The sequence below is a fragment of the Chlorocebus sabaeus genome, chromosome 24, assembly GCF_047675955.1.
Source record: "Chlorocebus sabaeus isolate Y175 chromosome 24, mChlSab1.0.hap1, whole genome shotgun sequence".
Lineage (NCBI taxonomy): Eukaryota > Metazoa > Chordata > Mammalia > Primates > Cercopithecidae > Chlorocebus > Chlorocebus sabaeus.
Genome location: NC_132927.1, coordinates 27,625,747 through 27,644,591, shown reverse-complemented (window position 1 = coordinate 27,644,591; position 18,845 = coordinate 27,625,747). Strand labels below are relative to the sequence as shown.

At 39.1% G+C, this 18,845-nt stretch overlaps 1 protein-coding gene across 9 annotated transcripts in view; it reads left to right on the top strand.

Moving 5' to 3' along the window:
* TRIM9 (tripartite motif containing 9) overlaps nt 1–18,845 on the top strand; it is a 267,774-nt gene that overhangs the window by 84,351 nt on the left and 164,578 nt on the right. For 6 of the 9 annotated variants that reach the window (XM_007986676.3, XM_007986673.3, XM_007986675.3 and 3 more), the window contains exon 2: nt 10,283–10,327. The exons of the other annotated variants lie outside the window; for them this stretch is intronic. The gene's annotated coding sequence lies outside the window, so the exon portion shown is untranslated. The remainder of the gene's footprint in view (nt 1–10,282; nt 10,328–18,845) is intronic. 9 annotated transcript variants of the gene reach the window in all.

The window sequence follows — 18,845 nt, the reverse complement described above, 5'->3', positions numbered from 1 at the left end:
AATAGGACTGTTGCTCACTCTCTGCTTTAATTCAACCCAGTCATGGGATACTGGATGATAAAATTGTTCCATATTATCTGTTTGTTAAATAAGAAAATGTCTATGATACAGCTAATATTACATGCTGTACCTGGATAAATTCCTCTGGAGAAGTTGTGACCCACATACACAAAATAAGAAAACAGGTCATATAATTACAACAGGTCTCACCTAGTTACCCACGGTTATTTGATTTATGCATTCAGTTGCCTTTAAGCCGAGGTTCGTGGCTAAAAACCACTATGCGAACTGAGATTTTCATATTACTAGTAATTTTACTTTATGTTTTCTTTTTTAAGAAAACCTGTTTATGTTAGTCCATTTGCATTGCTATAAAGGAATACCAGAGGCTGAGTAATTTATAAAGAAAAGAGGTTTAATTGGCTCAGTTCTGCAGGCTGTGCAAGCATGGCTTCAGCATCTGCTTCTGATGAGGGCCTCATGAAGTTTACAATCATGGCAGAAGGTGAAGGGGTGCCAGCATGTCACATGCTGCGAGAGGGAACAAGAGAGTGAGGAGGAGGTTCCAGGCTCTTTTAAACAACCAGAAATCGTGTGAACTCATAGAGTAAGACTCAGTAGTGTGAGGATGGCACCAAGCTGTCCATGAGGGATCCACCCCGTTTCAAATACCTGCCATCATGCCACACCTCATTTCAACATGAGATTTGGAGGGGACAAAACTTCCAAACCATAACACTACCCTTGTTAAATTTCTGCAGAAGTACAGCTCCTAACAGAATAATGTTGGACCAGCAATTTGAGATGATAGCCAGTGCCTACAGAAGAGACAAAATTGAACTTCACAATGGACTCTAGGTAGACTGAGCCTGAAAGCCACTCCCTCCAAACCTACCTTGTTGCTCAAATGTGGCTAAAAGGATTTTGACATTGACTCCATGTTACCAGTCACTCCCTCTGATGTAGGACCAGACCAACAAACTGGGACTGATATATTCCAGCACTAAAGGATAGTGGAAATCTAACTACAAAATGATTCATCAGTGTTGCTTTTGGAAAAAGATCTCGATCTAAAGGGGAAGTGTAAAATGTAAAATCACAATCAAAATAGAGTAACTTGTGTTAAAACTCTGACAAAAGAAGTCAGGGAAGGCCATGAAGAGCTCACATGCATGAGTGCTTGATAACAAGAACTATCATAAAAGACTCTACAAACACTACAACCTTGTTTTCTTCCCTCCAAATCTCATCTCATTGTGTATGCAGTTTCACACACAGAAAATTACTTCTGCAAGGATATCTACCCAGCAACTGCCTGTCCAACCTTGGACTCTGGTTACTGATCCTTGTAGCCAAGGACTGTTATTTCAAAACAATTTTTGTAACTCTACTCATTTTGTCTTTAAAAACTTCTCCTTGCCCCCAGGGTATAGTTTACTATAGCTTGTATTTTCGTTGCAATGCCCATTCTCAAATAAATATCAATTTCTCTTAAAGAGTCTCTCTCTGTCTGTTATTTAGGTTGACATCTTTCATGCACAAAAAGAGAGAATAAGAGCTGGTAATTGAGGTGCCCTAGGCAGGAGGACTTAGGAGTTCTTTTAATTGATAGAATGCTATTCAAGCATTCTCTTCACAGTCTGGGAGATCTAGTTTGTCAAATTTTAGAAGGGCATATAAGGGCTGTCCTATCAAGGAAAAATTAAGCATCTAGTTTCAACAGTACCTGCCAGGCCCCAAAACTCCCGTAAATTGTTTTTGTTGTTGTTGTTGTTGTTTTGTTTTGTTTTTTTGAGACAGAATCTCACTCAGTCACCCAGGCTGGAGTGCAGTGGCGCAATGTCGGTTCACTGCAACCTCTGCCTCCCAGGTTCACGCCTTAGCCTCAGCCTCCCAAGTAGCTGGGACTACAGGCATCCGCCACTACGCCCAGCTAATTTTTTTTTATTTTTAGTAGGGACGGGGTTTCACCGTGTTAGCCAGGATGGTCTCGATCTCCTGACCTAGTGATCCACCCACCTCAGCCTCCCAAAGTGCTGGGATTACAGGCGTGAGCCACCACGCCCCGCCCATAAATTGTGTATTAGTCCGAGATTGAGGAAGTTTAAAATACCCTTTAGTCTGTCAGGATCTAAGAGAAATTCTTGATATCCAAGAGAATATCTTTGATCTTAAAAATCCTAAATATTTAACATGAACCTGGAGTCTTTTCTCTAGAAACTTTATGGCCTTTGTCTGCTAGTAGGTTAAGGAATGAACACTATCATGTTCATAAGCCTCCTTAGAAGGGAAACAACATCATCAACATACTGCAAGAGAGTCAAACCTTGAGGGAAAGACATGTCTGTTAAATCTGCCTTCAGTCTCTGTGAAAAAAAAGAGAGGCTTTCAGTATATTCTTAAGGCATTATTTTCCAGGTATATTGTTGTCCTTCACACATGAAGGCAAATACAAGGAAGGGTTTGGTTCATAATCCCAAAAGACAATCCCAAATGTCATAATCCTAAATGTTGAAATACTGAAAGATCAAAATCCCAAAAATATAATTCTGGAAGAAATAAATTTAAAAATTTTTAAAAATACATTTATGTACTTTTAAAATTAGATTTTGTTTATTTATTTATTTATTTTTTTGAGATGGAGTCTCACTCTGTTGCCCAGGCTGGAGTATAGTGGCATGTTCTCAGCTCACTGCAAGCTCTGCCTCCTGGGTTCACATCATTCTCCTGCCTCAGCTTCCTGAGTAGCTGGGACTACAGGCACCTGCCACCACGCCCAGCTAATTTTTTGTATTTTTAGTACAAATGGGATTTCACCGTATTAGCCAGGATGGTCTTGATCTCCTGACCTTGTGATCCACCCACCTCGGCCTCCCAAAGTACTGGGATTACAGGCGTGAGCCACCACACCCAGGCTTAATTTTCTATTTTTGTGTGTAAATAGTAGGTGTATATATTTATGGGGTACATGAGATGTTTTGATACAAGCATGCAATGTGAAATAAGCACATCATGGAGAATGGGGCATCCAAAAGGGGGTTTATTTGAGAAACATAAAAACATGACAGAACACTTCATAGGCTAGTTAACACAATAAAATAGCAATCATATAATAATATACATATTTTCCAAGCATGAACAGGTACACTAACAACAATTGCGTGGGTATAATAGTTATAAGAAGATGAACCATATTCATTAAAAAGAAATCAAAAGGCAAAATATATAAATGCATATCACTATGGTTGGTAACTGTGTGCACTCAGTTTTATAACTGTAGTCACCTGAAATACTGTGATGAGACAACCTAAGTTTTTTGATGAGATCAATCAGAAACTAAGATTGTTGTCCAGAGAGTCAAGATCAATAAATTTAACCTTTCATAAGTGCAGGTGTACCAAAATGACATCTCTTTATTTATTGAGGAAGTTTCAACATTTTTATATACATGTGCAACATTGTGATAATACATGTTTATGGAGTCAAATTTGCAAAAAGTGAATAAAACAAATTAGAATGCTCTAAAAGTCTTTACACCATTTGTATCTCCAGTATTAAAAGTGATGTGAAGATGAAATATATAGCATAACAAATTGGCATTATATGAGAAGGGTCAGAATTTGCACATGCTTGAATAATTTGACAGGGGAAATCTCTTGTAATTTTCCCTGTGTTTGTATGTCTTCTATGATCTTCAAAACACTTGCTCACTTGTATTTGGAGAGTAGCTGTACAAATGTGAAGGTCTGGTGTTTGCTTGGCTATTACAACTAAACGACTTTCTGATTTTGCAGCACCAGTAATAATTAGCTTTTAAACTTTATCTTTCACCATGAAGTAGACTCATACACTAAACTTATCATAGCTTTTTGGCAAGGGAACAATTTCACAGATTTCTTGCATACACAGTAAGAAGGAATGATATTTGTTTCCCCAACATCAAATCTGTATTAGTCAGCGTTCTCCAGAAAGACAGAACCAATAGGATATGTATACATAGACATATGAGAGGAGATTTATTAGGAGCATTGGCTCATATAATTGTGGTAGCTGAAAAGTCCCACGACAGGCTATCTGAAAGCTGGAGACCCTCGAATGTCATTAGTGTGGCTCAGTCCAAGTCCAAAGGCCTCAGAACCAGGGAAGCTGATGGTATAACTCAGTCCAAGGCCAAAAGCCTCAAGACCTAAGGGGCTACTGGTGTAAATCCTGGAACCTGGAATTCTGATGTGCAAGGCAGCAGGAAAAAAAGTCTGTCCTAGCTTTCGGAGAGAGAGAGAACAATTCACCTTCTGTATTTGTTCTCTCTGAGCCCTCAGTCAGTTGGATGGTGCCCATCAACACTGGGGACAGATTTTCCCCACCTAGTCCACTCACACTCACACACTCATCTCTGCTGGAAACACCCTCACAGACACATCCAAAATAATGCTTTACCAGGTTTCTAAATATTCATTAATCCAGTCAAGTTGACACTTAAAATTAAGTCCACAAGTCTACCCCTTGTCAACTTGGCACCCATATGTATCTCCTTAAACCATACCTAATTTCCAAATAAAGACAATAACAAGGAAATAGTTTCACCTAATATGACACAATTAACATAATGTATACAACCAGAAAAGGACTAATATCTTCCCCAGAATTCGGCTTTCAAGATTTCAACATTCAGGATTTTTTTTTTTTTTTTTTTTTTTTTTTTTGGCAGGATCTTATACATTCAGGATTTTAAACTTTAGGGATTTTGATCTTTCAGAATTTCAACATTCAGGCTATGGCATTTGAGATTGTGTGTTTTAGAATTATGATCAGCACACACAGGAATGCTAAAGGGAAAAAAGCACTACAAAGGTCTATCGCTGTGAAGAAACTAACCATCTGTGGGGATGAAAGTCAAGCCAGGAGGGTATGCAGATTTGGAACAATGTGGTGTCAAGGAATGACATTGTTATTAATGACTCTTAGGTTTTGTACAAATATTCATCCTCATTTGTGAGGTTTCTTTACAGGAAGGATAGAAGTATTACAAGACTAGTACAAGGCATTATAAGATTATTGGCTTTATTTTCTTTTATAATTGGTTTATTTTCTTGCAAGAGCTTCAAGGCCTAGGGAGTATTGTCTGGTTAGTTGGGGGTTTCTTTGGGTCCATTTTGATCTTTAATGTGGGAGCCAAATGGATTCATCCAATGTTTGTTATTGACTTAGCCCACAGTTCCTCAGGAAACTCTTTTGAAAAACTCAGCATCTTCATTATTTAAGTTAAGGGCAGAAATTCCCCAAGATGTTGAAGAATTCTTACTGTTGTTAGTAAAAGCAGGGGTTAGGTCAGGCACAGTGGCTCATGTCTGTAATTCCAGCACTTTGGGGAGCCAAGGCAGGAGGATCACTTGGGCCAGGAGTTCAAGACCAGCCTGGGCAACATAGCAAGCCCCCATCTCTACAAAAATTTAAAAATTAGACAGGTGTGGTAGTGCGTGCCTGTTGTTCCAGCTACTCAGGAGGCTGAGGTGGGAGGATTGCTTGAGCCCAGGAGTTTGAGGCTGCAGTGAGCAATGATCATGCCACTGCACTCCAGCCTGGACAACAGAGTGAGATGTTGTCTCTAAAAAAATTAAATTAAATTAATAAATAAAGAGGGGGTTGAGTGGTTTTCAAAAATTACCTCCCCCTTTTCGGAAAAGGAAATGGCAGCATGAAACTTTCTAAGTCCCTTCCAAGTAAGTGAACTGTGGCTGAGGGAACTAGTGTAAAATAATGACTGTCCCAGAGAGGATCCAATTGAAAAAGCAAGGGTAAAGATTTGTAAAGTGTTAATGGTAATTAGAAACTCCCGCCATTTGAAATTTTTCAGTACTCAGTACTCAAGGAAGGGGCTGCTTGAGACTGGTGGGAGTAAGCACAGAGAAGGTTGCTCCAGGGTCAGAAAGGACAGTGAGAACCTCCTTTCCAATCATCAGGAAAGTTTCACCCAAATGATAAAGAAGGAAGATCTGAAAGATCACCTTGTTTCCTGGGAGTACCCTCAATCCATAAGGGACACAGAAGCCAGCTTATTAAGGGGTTGTTCAACAGATTTTCATTGTACATATTTTTTTTCCAAATGTCCATGCTTTTTGTAACAGTGACAGACCCCTTTAAGATTTGATTTTCTGGTATTAGACTGCTATCTTTTATTATGAAGGTAGAAAGTTGCTAAAGCTGTAGCATCATTATCTTATTTGCCTCACACTATTGATCTTAGAAATTTTGGGGGATAATTGGTTGTACAGGTTAACTAAATCAGAGGTGGGCATTGTTTCCAATTAAGTCAATCCTGTTTAACTAGAATTGCAAGATCTTCATCTAAGCCACTTGTGAACATATAATTAAAAGCCAGTTTGGTAGATTCAGCATCCAAGGGGAGCATTCAGATTTTCTTGAAGACTATTTCAAGTCTATTATAATAGTCACGTACTGCCTCACCTTCCTTTTGGGTGTAGGCCTGACTCTTGTTACAATCTATTGGTTTAGCGAATAGTTAAAAACAATGGCTTGGTATAAAGTTTTGATTCTTTCATGGGCTTTTTCCTTATCAGGAGGCATACTGCATTGGAGGTCTCTTAGAAGATTGTTCCAGCCTGCTTTTGCTATTCAATGTTGTGCCTGACTTTCTTCAACAAGCATATGTATTAATTGATAAAGGTCAGAGAAACTAGGTTCATAAGTATGGATAACAATTTGAAATTCTTTAGCAAATTCCCTCAGAAGCCTTGGGAAACTCTTTAGGCATATCCCTAAGTTTGATTTTTGTCCAGGATATGTAAGAAATATTTGTGAGTGCCTTCATTATGTGGATGGAGATTGAAATGATGAATTTGAACAGGTTTAACATAAACAAGGGAATCAAGAGAAGCTTCAGTGTCAGAAAAGTAGAAAGGAAGTTCAACAAGTCCAGTATATAGAGAAAGAAGTCAGGGAATGAGAGTTGGAGGAAGAAATCTGAGCCTCAAAGACATTTTCTTTCTTTTTAAAATTTTTATTAGCCTCTGTGAGTTTAGAGACTTGTGTTTTGGAGAGGCAATTTTTAGAGTCCTGAATGTGTTTGGACACCTCTAAATGTCAATTAAAATATGCACCCCATTCAGATTGTTTTGTTTTAGAACACTGGTCTTCTAATTTAGTTAGGAGACAATCTAGTTTTGATATATCAAAGGAACTGTACTTTGGCTGTTGTAATTTGAAAGTATCTTTTGTATAGAAGCTCCAGGATTCTAGATAAATGCAAGTGCAGGGCTAATAATTTTTTTTTAACATAAAACCATCAGGAGTTGCAGAAGGGGAACAATCATTACAAGGTTTAGAATTAAAGAATCCCATACTTATAACACTAGTAATAATACTCACTAATAGGAAAACGTAAACATTGGCAAACTCTTGATAAACTAGGAAAACTCTGGCACAGGCTAAAAGTCTTTGTGGGCACAGATGGGACAACCATTCTCAAATTCCCAAATGAAGACATTGACCAAAACCAAAGGGAAGGAGGCCAGAGTCTGAGAGGACTCGTGAGCAAGGGGGCCTGTGATCCAAGGAAGCAGAGAGTACAAGTGGCTCTTTGTTGTGTGGACTTTACCATACTCCAAAGAACGCTGGTCTGTGGACCACTGGGTAAGATCACTTCAGGTCCCACTTCTGACATTAGCTTAAAAAAAAAAAAAAAAAAAAACCTAAACAAAAAAGATCAACATGAGGTCAAAATAAATAACATTTATTTGGGAAACCAAGAATTGCAATTCAGGTACACTGAATCAGGGCAGCCCCCAATAGCGTCTTGTAAGGCAAATGCAGGAGAGGTTTTCTATAGGGGATTTCCATGAAAAGTTGTTTACATAGGCAATTCATTGGCTAGGCAGAAATCCTAAATTGCAAACCAGTTCCGATTGGTTAGTTAATGAAGGCACTCCCAACTGATAGATGTTGAAAGCCGGTGGATACTGACTTTGGTTCAAATCTATTAGAACATTTTGTGGTTTGACCTTTGTGAAAGGATTGCACAATCTCCTGCCTCTACTTTGGAAAGCTGTAGCCTTGGTTTCTTTATCTTCTTTCACACTGGACATTTTTTGTTTGTTTGTTTTTGACACAGTCTTGCTCTGTCACCCAGGCTGGAGTACAGTGGCGCAGTCTCGGCTCACTGCAACCTCCGCCTCCCAGTTTCAAGCGGTTTTTATGCCTCAGTCTCCCAAGTAGCTGGGATTACAGGCACGTGGCACTATGGCTGGCTAATTTTTCTTTTTTCGTTTTTGTATTTTTAGTAGAGACGGGGTTTCACCATGTTGGCCAGGCTGGTCTCCAACTCCTTACCTCAAGTGATCCACTCGCCTTGGCCTCCCAAAGTGCTGAGATTACAGGTGTGAGCCAGGGTGCACAGCCACACTGGAAATGTTTTTTAAATAAAAACGTTTTATATCAGATTCCCCATTTATTACTTTACTTGAAAAAACTCTTATTCCCATGTAGCAACAATTGGAATTAATAAGCGTTGTCCCTTGCAGACTGCTCTCTGCCTGTCCAAAGCCCTCCGAGGTTACCTTCACCCACTTCTCCTACCTGTCTGGCTCCTGTGAGCATCTGTTGGCCACTTCAGGCCTGATACCTTCAGCCACTCAGCTGCTCTCACTTCCTGTATCCTGAGTCCATGTTCATCATACAGCCTTCTAGGGCTGGCCTGAGTTCTTTTCTTGGTCTTCTACAGCAAGAGAATGTGCTAGTCATGTTGATGTGAAGACTCTTGCCGATTTAACAGTTTTATGTGCCATGAAACTATGCAAACAAACTGGCAATTTGATTTTACTGATCAGTCTCCAGTAAGCCAGCCTTCAAGAGATGGATTCATTCTTGGTGTATGCACAAAACCAAGCACTGGTCTTCAAGGCTGAGAGTCAAAACAGCAATATATTGCTGCTAAATTCACAGTGATTGTGCTCTCTGGTAAAATGACTTGGCACTGAACTGCCAAATGTCACCGTATGAAATCCTCTACAAACTGAACTTTTCTAAACTGTATTTCTGTATTCAGAAGGTATTTCATGCACTGATTTTGTTTTATAAATCACATTTGCTTTACAACATTATATTTTTATATGTAGGGGTGTGTGTGTGTGTGTGTGTGTGTGTTTAAAAATCAGAAAATGAGAGATTAAGTTGGTAGAAGAGCATATAAAAATTTCAGGTCAAAAATAAAATTATTGGCCAGGCACGATGGCTCATGCCTATAATCCCAGCACTTTGGGAGGCCGAGGCGGGTGGATTGCCTGAGGTCAGGAGTTTGAGACTAGCCTGGCCAACATAGTGAAGCCCTGTCTCTACTAAAAATACAAAAGATTAGCTGGGCATGGTGGTGTGCACCTGTAATCTCAGCTACTCTGGAGGCCAAGGCAGGAGAATCACTTGAACCGGGGAGGCAGAGGTTGCAGTGAGCCAAGATTGCACCATTGCACTCCCCAGTCTGGGCAACAGAGCAAGACTCCATCTCAAAAAATTAAAAATAAAATAAAATAAAATAATAAAATATTTGTCTTTGTAGTCTCCCCTTCCTGCAGAGGGCTGGTATATGTTTTTGGTTCCTTAATTCTTTCTGTTAGTATAACATTTCATGGCTCTTCATAAATTGTTTAAAAAATTGCCTTTTCTAATTATCTGATTCTTATCTTCTCCACTTTATTAATGTCATTGCCTCTGCACTCACCCACTAGCCTCCTTTATTTTATAATTTAGCAAGTGTCCACCTACATATTGCACCTTAATTGTGTCATCTGCCAAAAAGCAAATTGATTGGGAAAGAAAATCTTAAAAACACTTCCTACACATTCACACATTGCAGAGGCCTTACATCATAGGCATTTGGGAGTCCCAGTGTGTCTGGAAGAACTTTAGGACGATTCATGCAGAAAACAACTTAGGAAAAGATGAACTCTGAAAGATTCTCTTTAGCACAAGTATTGCAGTGCTGACTCATGTAACAGCTGAGAAATGTTTAAGATCTTCCAACTCTTGCCCCACTGCAGCCATAAACGTAAACATCTCATTCATTCATTCATTCAAAAAATGGTTATCAAGCATCTACTATGGACATGTGGCAAAAGATACACCTAAAGCCAATGGAAAGCAAAGTTTTCCTAAACTCAGAGTTAATGATCATAGTGATGATGATGATGATGATGGTGATAGTAAAACAAAGACATTTTTTGTTTTTGCAGTGACATAACTGATTTCTGCTGTTTTGTTTCTTGTGTTCCAGAATAGAACCATTTGGCAGCTTACAAGAATTTCCAGAAAGTGCCAGGTAGATCTATACTTATGATTTGTGTTTTTCTTCTACAAAGAAGTATCTTTGGATGTCAAATTAAAGATTGCTACATAATGCAGGCTGAAAGCTGACAGCTAATTAGAGAATATTTCTGAATACTGCTTCCAATTAATTTTAAAAACACATCAGAATGTCAGAAATTTATTTTCTATCCCTGTCTCCCCTATATCATTCCTATGTCAGCATCACTTATGGTTAAAACATCTTAAAATGAGAAGTAAATATGAAGTATATTGATAAATAACAAATTAATATATCTCAAAAGTATGTCTTTTAAATCACATTTGTAATTGATCAATAAATCAGTCACAAATAAAAGGATCCTAACTGAGCAACTTCTGAGACCTTTAATTTCTACAAAATAGAATACTTCCAAGGCTGACACTTCAGTAACTAAAATACAAATCACACATTTCATCTGCAACAGAAAGAAGTGTTTGGGTCAATTCTTCATCAAGCGTACAAACTTTAAGTTTATTTTTGTTCTTGCTTTCTGAGAATCAAAGAGAATAATAGAAGAATAGAAATAGAGCCACATTTTTGAAGGGCCAAAACTGACGTTTTAATTATAGAATTGACAATCCAGCTGCAGTCACACTCACTCTGGCATTGGCATAGGAATGAGTTTTATCCCAAAAAAGTGATGCACTTTTTACTTTTAGTGAATACTTAGAATTCAGATTGAGATTGAGACCATATATAGCTGATAGTCTTATATACACACACACACACACACACATATATATATGAATATGTGATTTTTTTTTGAGGCAGGGTCTTCCACTCTGTCTCCCAGACTGGAGTACAATGATGTGATCATAGCTCACTGCAGCCTTGAACTCCTGTGCTCAAGAAGTCCTCCCACCTCAGCTGCCCATGTAGCTGGGATTATAGGCACATGCCACCACACACCTGGATAGGGATATAATTTTAAGTAAACATTAGTGTATGTAAGATCCACTCCCTTTTGTCAGCTCAACTAAAAACTTACTCCTTTTTCTGTAAACTCTGTCAGCAACAAGCCAAGGAATTTGGTAGCCTGAACAAGTGTTCTGGAAGCCATGTGAGATATATTGTTAAGACTGCACAGAGTTACCATTAACTTTTAAATGATAAGAGACACTGCACTATTTTATAATAAAAAGTGATGAAACAATGACTGTGAGTCTTATATGAGAATCCTGTGATTAATTTTGAAACTGCCTTAGTAATCTACAGGTAGACTTAGAGATGTGAAACCAATGATGACATTTGACAGGAGTGGACTTGATATGGTATTTTATTATAGAAAGGGAAAAAAATCAAGCCAAATGCCAAGCATCATGGATTCTGTAAGAAACCACAGAATGACCTTTAGGGAGATAGCATATATATTTACCTGCACTGCTCAAAGCCACTACAAGCTGCTCCAATCGTGAACAGCAGAAGGCAGATGATACCCCACTGCCTGATATTTGCTTTGAAAGACAAGGACTGCAATGAGTCCATCCCACTCCAGAACCATGGGCTTCAGAACTGGATACTTGGGATCTATGTGACCTTGGCCAGTTTCCATAACCTGAGTCTAACATTTTACCTATAACATTAATAAATTATTATCTGTCAAAATGGAATAAAAATACTTATCCCACAACAACACAGGGTTTGTTGTTGTAGGGTCAAATGAGATGATATCCTTAGCAGTGTGCCGGTAGATATTAAGTGCCCAATAAAAGAGAGGAGTTAAAGTGACTCCCCCACCCTCCACTGCTGCTGGAAGCAAAGGAACGAGCTGCCCCGTCTAGATGCTGCTTTGTCTTTGCCTAACAAATGCCACCAAAGTAGAACTACAGCAGCTTCTTCTGGTTTCTTCCTAGAGGACGAAAATTATACATTTGATGACATAATGTATGTGAGTCCCCCTTGTTGATATTGATGAGATGCTGACAGAGAGGTTGTTTTCCTGAGGAGGATTGATGGAGGGGAATATGTGTATCCACTTCTGTGTTGGGGCCATCCAATGTAATTGTAATGCCACTATAAACCAAAAATAAATTTCCAACCCCCCCAACTAACTGACTGTGAATGGACCCCCTCCTCTTGACCAAAGGGACCCAAGGAAACCTGAAAAAACCTAGTTTATACCATGATGAGAAGGAAGGGGGATCTCCTCCTTTTGGAATTCAGGCACAGCTGACCAGCATTAACATTAAAAACAGATCTTCAGACTGACAAAGCAGACTCTTTGTAGCAATAAGATACCAAGTTCCAACCTGCCTCTAGTATCACATGGCAGATACAGAAGGAAATAAAAATATATTACCCCAAAATATGTTTCTTTGCATATTTTGAAATGGCACTGCAAAGCCATCTTTTACAGGGGAAAATTTGCATCTGTAAAGAATCTCTAATAACATAACTAGATCTTTCCCCTCCTAGCCCCTCCCAGTCCTGAAGAGGTTAACTAAAAATCTACCACCTTTTAAAGGTCTAAGTAGGACACATTTGCCATCTATTATTTTTAAGGGCAGCCACTTACGAGACTTTATCTACATAATAAAAACCTTGGTTTCCACAACCACTTTTCTTAACCCAGATGCTCCTTTCTATTGATTCCAGGTTTTTAGATAATAACTTAACTGTTTCAATCAATTGCCAATCAGAAAATCTTTGCATGCTCCTGTGACCAATAAGCACTACATCCTGCACCTCCTCCCTCTGAGTTGTCCCGCCTTTCCAGGCAGAATCAATATATACCTCACATGTGTTAATTGATATCTAATGTCCCTCTAAAACATATAAAACCAAGCTATAACCCAACCTCCTCTCAAGACCTCTTGAGACTGTGCCTCAGGCCATGTCACTCATATTTGGCTCAGAATAAATCTCTTTAAATGTTTTACAGAGTTAGGCTTTTTTCATCAATACCACTGTGCCCATAGAAAACACAGGTGAAAACCGTTTTCCTTATTATAAGTGGGGCTAAACTTTCCCCACCCCGGCCAGGCGCGGTGGCTCACACCTGTAATCCCAGCACTTTGGGAGGCCGAGGTGGGCAGATCACTTGAGGCCAGGAGTTCAACACCAGCCTGGCCAACATTATGAAACCTAGTCTCTACTAAACTACAAAAAAATTAGCTGCGCATGGTGGTGAGCACCTGTAGTCCCAGCTACTGGCGGAGGCCAACGCACGAGAATCTCTTGAACACGGGAGGGGAAGGTTGCAGTGAGCCAAGATAGCACCACTGGCACCCCAGCCTGGGTGACAGAGTGAGACTCCCATCTCCAAAAAGGAAAAAAAAGACTTTCTCCACCCCATGGTCTTTTCCCAACTGAAGTCATTGCTCACATGTTACCTCCTCAATGAGGCCTCATTTGACTGCCATCTTGAAAACAGCAACCAATCTCCTCATCCTGATTCTATTTCCTTACATTTTCTGTTTTTTTCTTCCTGACACCCACTGATCTAATGGAAAATATTGTTTTCAAATTTATTATATTTATTGTATATCATCTGTCTCTTCCAGCTAGAATGTAATCTTTTGGGGTTGGGGGGCTTTGTTTTGTGCCTGGAACAATTGTTAATTGGTTGAGTGAACAAATACATAAATAGATTTATTCATATCTGTATATGCACAGAGAAACTCTGGAAACCTTCTTGAGAAAATAATAACATTTGTTGACAGAGTAGGGAAAACTGGAGAGGTGGTCTGTATGAATTGGAGACAAGAGTGGGAGGAAGATTTCAATTCTTAATTTTTGAACCATGTGAATGATTATATATATATATATATCTCAGACATCACTGGTTCTGAAGTCACCAGCCATCCTTGACAGGTCTGATTGCTTTTTCTCCACTCTTTATAAAGAGATCTCTCTCCCTTCTCTTTTCCCTGCACCTCCTTAATTTCTCTGTCAAGCCTCAAAATAGCAAATGCTCTTCCTGCTACATATGCGCATGCATCTATACATATCTTTTCTGTGTCAATATATGTTTTAAGAAAAGTGTGAAATTGAACTTCAATTTCAAAACAGATATTCTACTCAAATACAGACTGTAATAAAAACATCTTTAATAAAGGCTTACTGAACAACGGCAACAACAAAAAGTTGAATTCAAAGAAGAAGGTCAACCAGGGAGAACCATGGTGACTTTAGAGGGTTTGGTGAATTGGTAAATGATGGCAGCTGGCAGCTGCTTTAAAGGGCATTGCCGTGGTTCCCAGGGACACGTGATGGAAGGTCCATTATGGAGTAGGTGAAGTGACCTCTGGACTGGGAACAGGGACTCTTGGAAGTCCTTGCTGAGCATTCCCTGCAGCAGGATGTCTGTGCCTCTGGGCCCCCTCCTCTTCCCTTCTGATCAAAGGATTCATTGGTGTTATGGCATTTAAGGCAAATGCCTCAGAGAGACTGAGAGAACACAAACAAGCAGATCTACAACGTGGTGCAAAGAAAACAGAAGGGGCACGTGCGTTGAGATGTGTTAAATATTATGAATTCATTTACATAGTCACCAGAGGAAGAATGTGATCTAAAGTCAAGATGAAGCCAAGAGCCTTGCCTTCAAAGCTCTAGCATATTGGAATATAACTAAAATTTAAAAATATATATGCTTTATTCTTCCCTTCCAGCCTCTTTTTCTTCTCCCTCCCATGTTTTCCAGCCAGTTTTAGCCAAGTGAATTATTATTCTAGCCAAATTCCTCTAGGAAGGAAAGAATAAACTCAATTCATCTTCATTTTTCTCCTCTGACAAAATGGGTAAGATAGTGATGATATCAATCTTTTACTGGATTTTGCTCACAGGGATTTAATGAATATTTGTTAATATACTGCGATAAGCAATGCAAAAATATGAAGGCCAGCAGAGTGATAATGGCCATGAATTACAAATTCCTAAGCCTTTATTATGCAGAAAACTAATTTGTTCTTACTACATTGAGATCTGACCAGCCACAGACCCAGTGCCTTTTATGTAGTTCTATGAATTTTCATTATGTAAATAATTAAAATATGAGGAAAAGAGTCATTTTAAATATAAGGATTTATTTCTAATTTCTTACAAAATTATCTCTGTTTATAAAGAAGAGCTGGTGAACAGTAGTTCTCCAGCATGAAAAATTGTCAGAATCACATAATTCAATGATCTAAAAATGTCTCGTATTAAAACAAAGCCTAACAAAACTTTTAAATAGATTTGTTAGCTTGTCTATTTAATCCACTAACCTAGACAATTAGGTTAATGCAATTGGAAATTGAAAGCAAAATTTTCTATATTGTTGCCTGATATCCTTCAGTGTTGGTGGTTGCTTCTATCCTGAAGCATTGTAAGACACCACTGCTTGAGAGCCTCCCCCTGAAAACAAGACTGTCACATGACACCAGAGCAGCAAGTAGTTGCACATCATTCAGTTCTTTGCTTTGCCCCCTAGTTACTCACCGCCATGACTGTAATTATTTTTCCACTGTAAGAGTCACACAATGGAAGAGGAGCAGTTCCCATCACACCTCCAGGTTACATAATCACCCAGCCTGAAGGGAACAACCCAGATCCTCTGAGCAGCACCCACAGAGAGAAGGTTCAGACCCAAAATAGTAGCTTTGCCCTGAGCAGCAAAAAGAGGATACAATTCCCCTATGACACTCATAAATTACAATGCAGTCTTTGCAGTCATAGCTGAGCTTTCCTAGAGTGCTCAATAGAAGTCACACCCCAGTGGTCAAGTGCTGAAGGAAGGACCAAGACAGAATCAAAAGTCCTAGCAGTTGCCATGGCAACAGCAATAGGGCAATGAAAGGTTTCCAGAAGCAAGTCTGTCCCAAGAGTTTATAATGCAACCATATGCTGTCTCTGTCTAACACATGCCGAATGAAGACAGATTCAGTCTGTTTTCCGACTCCCTCCATCAGTTTGCATTATCTGGTGAAATTCTGGAGAGGCAAGTCCATAAGGCAGTTCCCAGACACAGGTCTTCAAGTTACTGTAACAAAGAAGGCTTAGGCCCTTTCTTTCCAGCTTGTGCAGGAAATGCAGGCATGAGCCATCACTGATGTATGTTTAGCTCTGTTGGCTGAAATTTCTGGTTGTACTGTAACCTTTACCAGCCTCTAAATGCAGAGTGGCTGATCTAATCACAAAACAGATTCAATTATTATTATACTATTTGGAAATACTAAGCTAATCCAGATGCCACAAGGGAATGTTCCTTCTTTGACTCTGAATTTATTTTAGAAAAAGCAACAAGAGGACATTTCTTTTTCTCTTGATTCCTGTGATGGTTTATTTTATGTGTCAATTTGAGCAGGCCACAGGTTACCCAGATTAAACATTGTTTCTGGATGTGTGGCAAAGGTATTTCTGGCTGAGGTTAGCATTTGAATTGAGTCTATTGTTAGACTTAGCAGAGTAGTTTGCCTTCCTCAATGTGAGTGGGCATCACCCCATCCATTGAGGGCCTGAATAGAGCAAAAAGTCGAAGAAGGGAGAATTCACCCTTTTATTCCTACCTCACTGCTTGAGCTGAGACATCTAACCTCTTCTGCCCTGGGATTGCTCCACTGGTCAGCTCCCTGGTTCTCAGGCATTTGGACTCAGGTTGAATTACACCACTGGCTTTATTCAGTCTCCAGCTTGCAGATGGCAGATCATGGGATTTAACCTCCATAATCACATGTGCCACTTCCTCCAATAAATGTCCGTGTGTGTGTGTGTGTGTGTGTGTGTATGTGTCCTATTCTCCTGTTCAAGTTTCATCCATGTTGTATGTGTAAAAATCTTAGACCTCTCTAAAGCTGAATAGTATTCTATTATATGGATATACCACATTTTGTTTATTCATTCATCTATTGAAGGACATTTGAATTGTTTCAATCTTTTGGTGAATGTGGATAATGCTGCTGTGAACATTGGTGTACAAGTATCTGTTTGAGTACCTGCTTTCAATTCTATTCTGTATATATCCAGGAATAGAATTATTGGGTCATGTGGTAATTCTATTTAACTTTTTGAGGAGCCGTCAAACTTTCCTCCACCATGGCTGCATGATATTTTACATTCCTACAAAGTCCTCCAGCACCCCCTCTTTTAAAATTTATTTCTTCTTAAAAAAAAAAAACAGGATACATGTGCAGAACATGCAGGTTTGTTACATAGGTACACGTGTACCATGGTGGTTTGCTGCACCTACTGACCCGTCCTTTATGTTCACTCCCTTTAACCCCCACCCTCCAACAGACTCTGGTGTGTGTTGTTCCATGTCCATGTTCTCATTGTTCAGCTCCCTCTTATGGGTGAGAACATGCGGTGTTTGGTTTTCTGTTCCTGCATTAGTTTGCATTAGTTTCTCATTCCTTTTTATGGCTGCATAGTATTCCATGGTGTGTATGTACCACATTTTCTTTATCCAGTCTATCATTGATGGGCATTTGGGTTGGTTGCATGTCTTTGCTATTGTAAATAGTGCTGCAATAAACATACTTGTGCATGCATTTTTATAGTAGAATGATTTATCACCTTTTGGGTATGTACCCAGTAATGGGATTGCTGGGTCAAATGGTATTTCTGGTTCTAGATCCTTGAGGAATCACCATACTGTCTTCCACAATGGTGGAACTAATTTACATTCCCACCAACAGTGTAAAGGCATTCCTATTTCTCCACAGCCTCGCCAGCATCTATTGTTTCCTGACTTTTTAATAATTGCCATTCTGACTGGTGTGAAATGGTATCTCATTGTGGTTTTGATTTGCATTTCTCTGATGATCAGTGATGTTGAGGGTTTTTTATTTAATAAAATTTTTATTTATTTGTATTTTATTTTATTTTATTTTATTTTGAGGTTTTTTTTCATATGTTTGTTGGCTGCGTAAATGTCTTCTTTTGAGGAGTGTCTTCATATCTTTTGCCCACTTTTTGATAGGGTTGTGTTTTTTTCTTGTAAATATGTTTAAGTTCCTTGTAGATTCCGGATATTAGCCCTTTGTCAGATGGATAAATTGCAAAAATTTTCTCTCATTCTGTAGTTTGCCTGTTCACTCTGATGACAGTTTCTTTTGCTGTGGAGAAGCTCTTTAGTTTAATTACATCACAGTTGTCAATTTTGGCTTTTGTTGCAATTGCTTTTGGTGTTTTTGTCATGAAGTCATTGCCCATGCCTATGTCCTGAATGGTATTGCCTAGGTTTTCTTCTAGGGTCTTTATGGTTTGTGGATTTACATTTAAGTCTTTAATCCATCTTGAGTTAATTTTTGTATAAGGTGTAAGGAAGGGGTCAGTTTCAGTTTTCTGCATATGGCTAGCCAGTTTTTCCAGCACCATTTACTGAATAGGAGATCCTTTCCCCATTCCTTATTTTTATCAGGTTTGTCGAACATCAGATGATTGTCCATGTGTGGTGTTATTTCTGAGGTCTCGGTTCTGCGCCATTGGTCTACATGTCTGTTTTGGTACCAGTTCCATGCTGTTTTGGTTACTGTAGCCTTCTACTATAGTTTGAAGTCAGGCAGTGTGATGC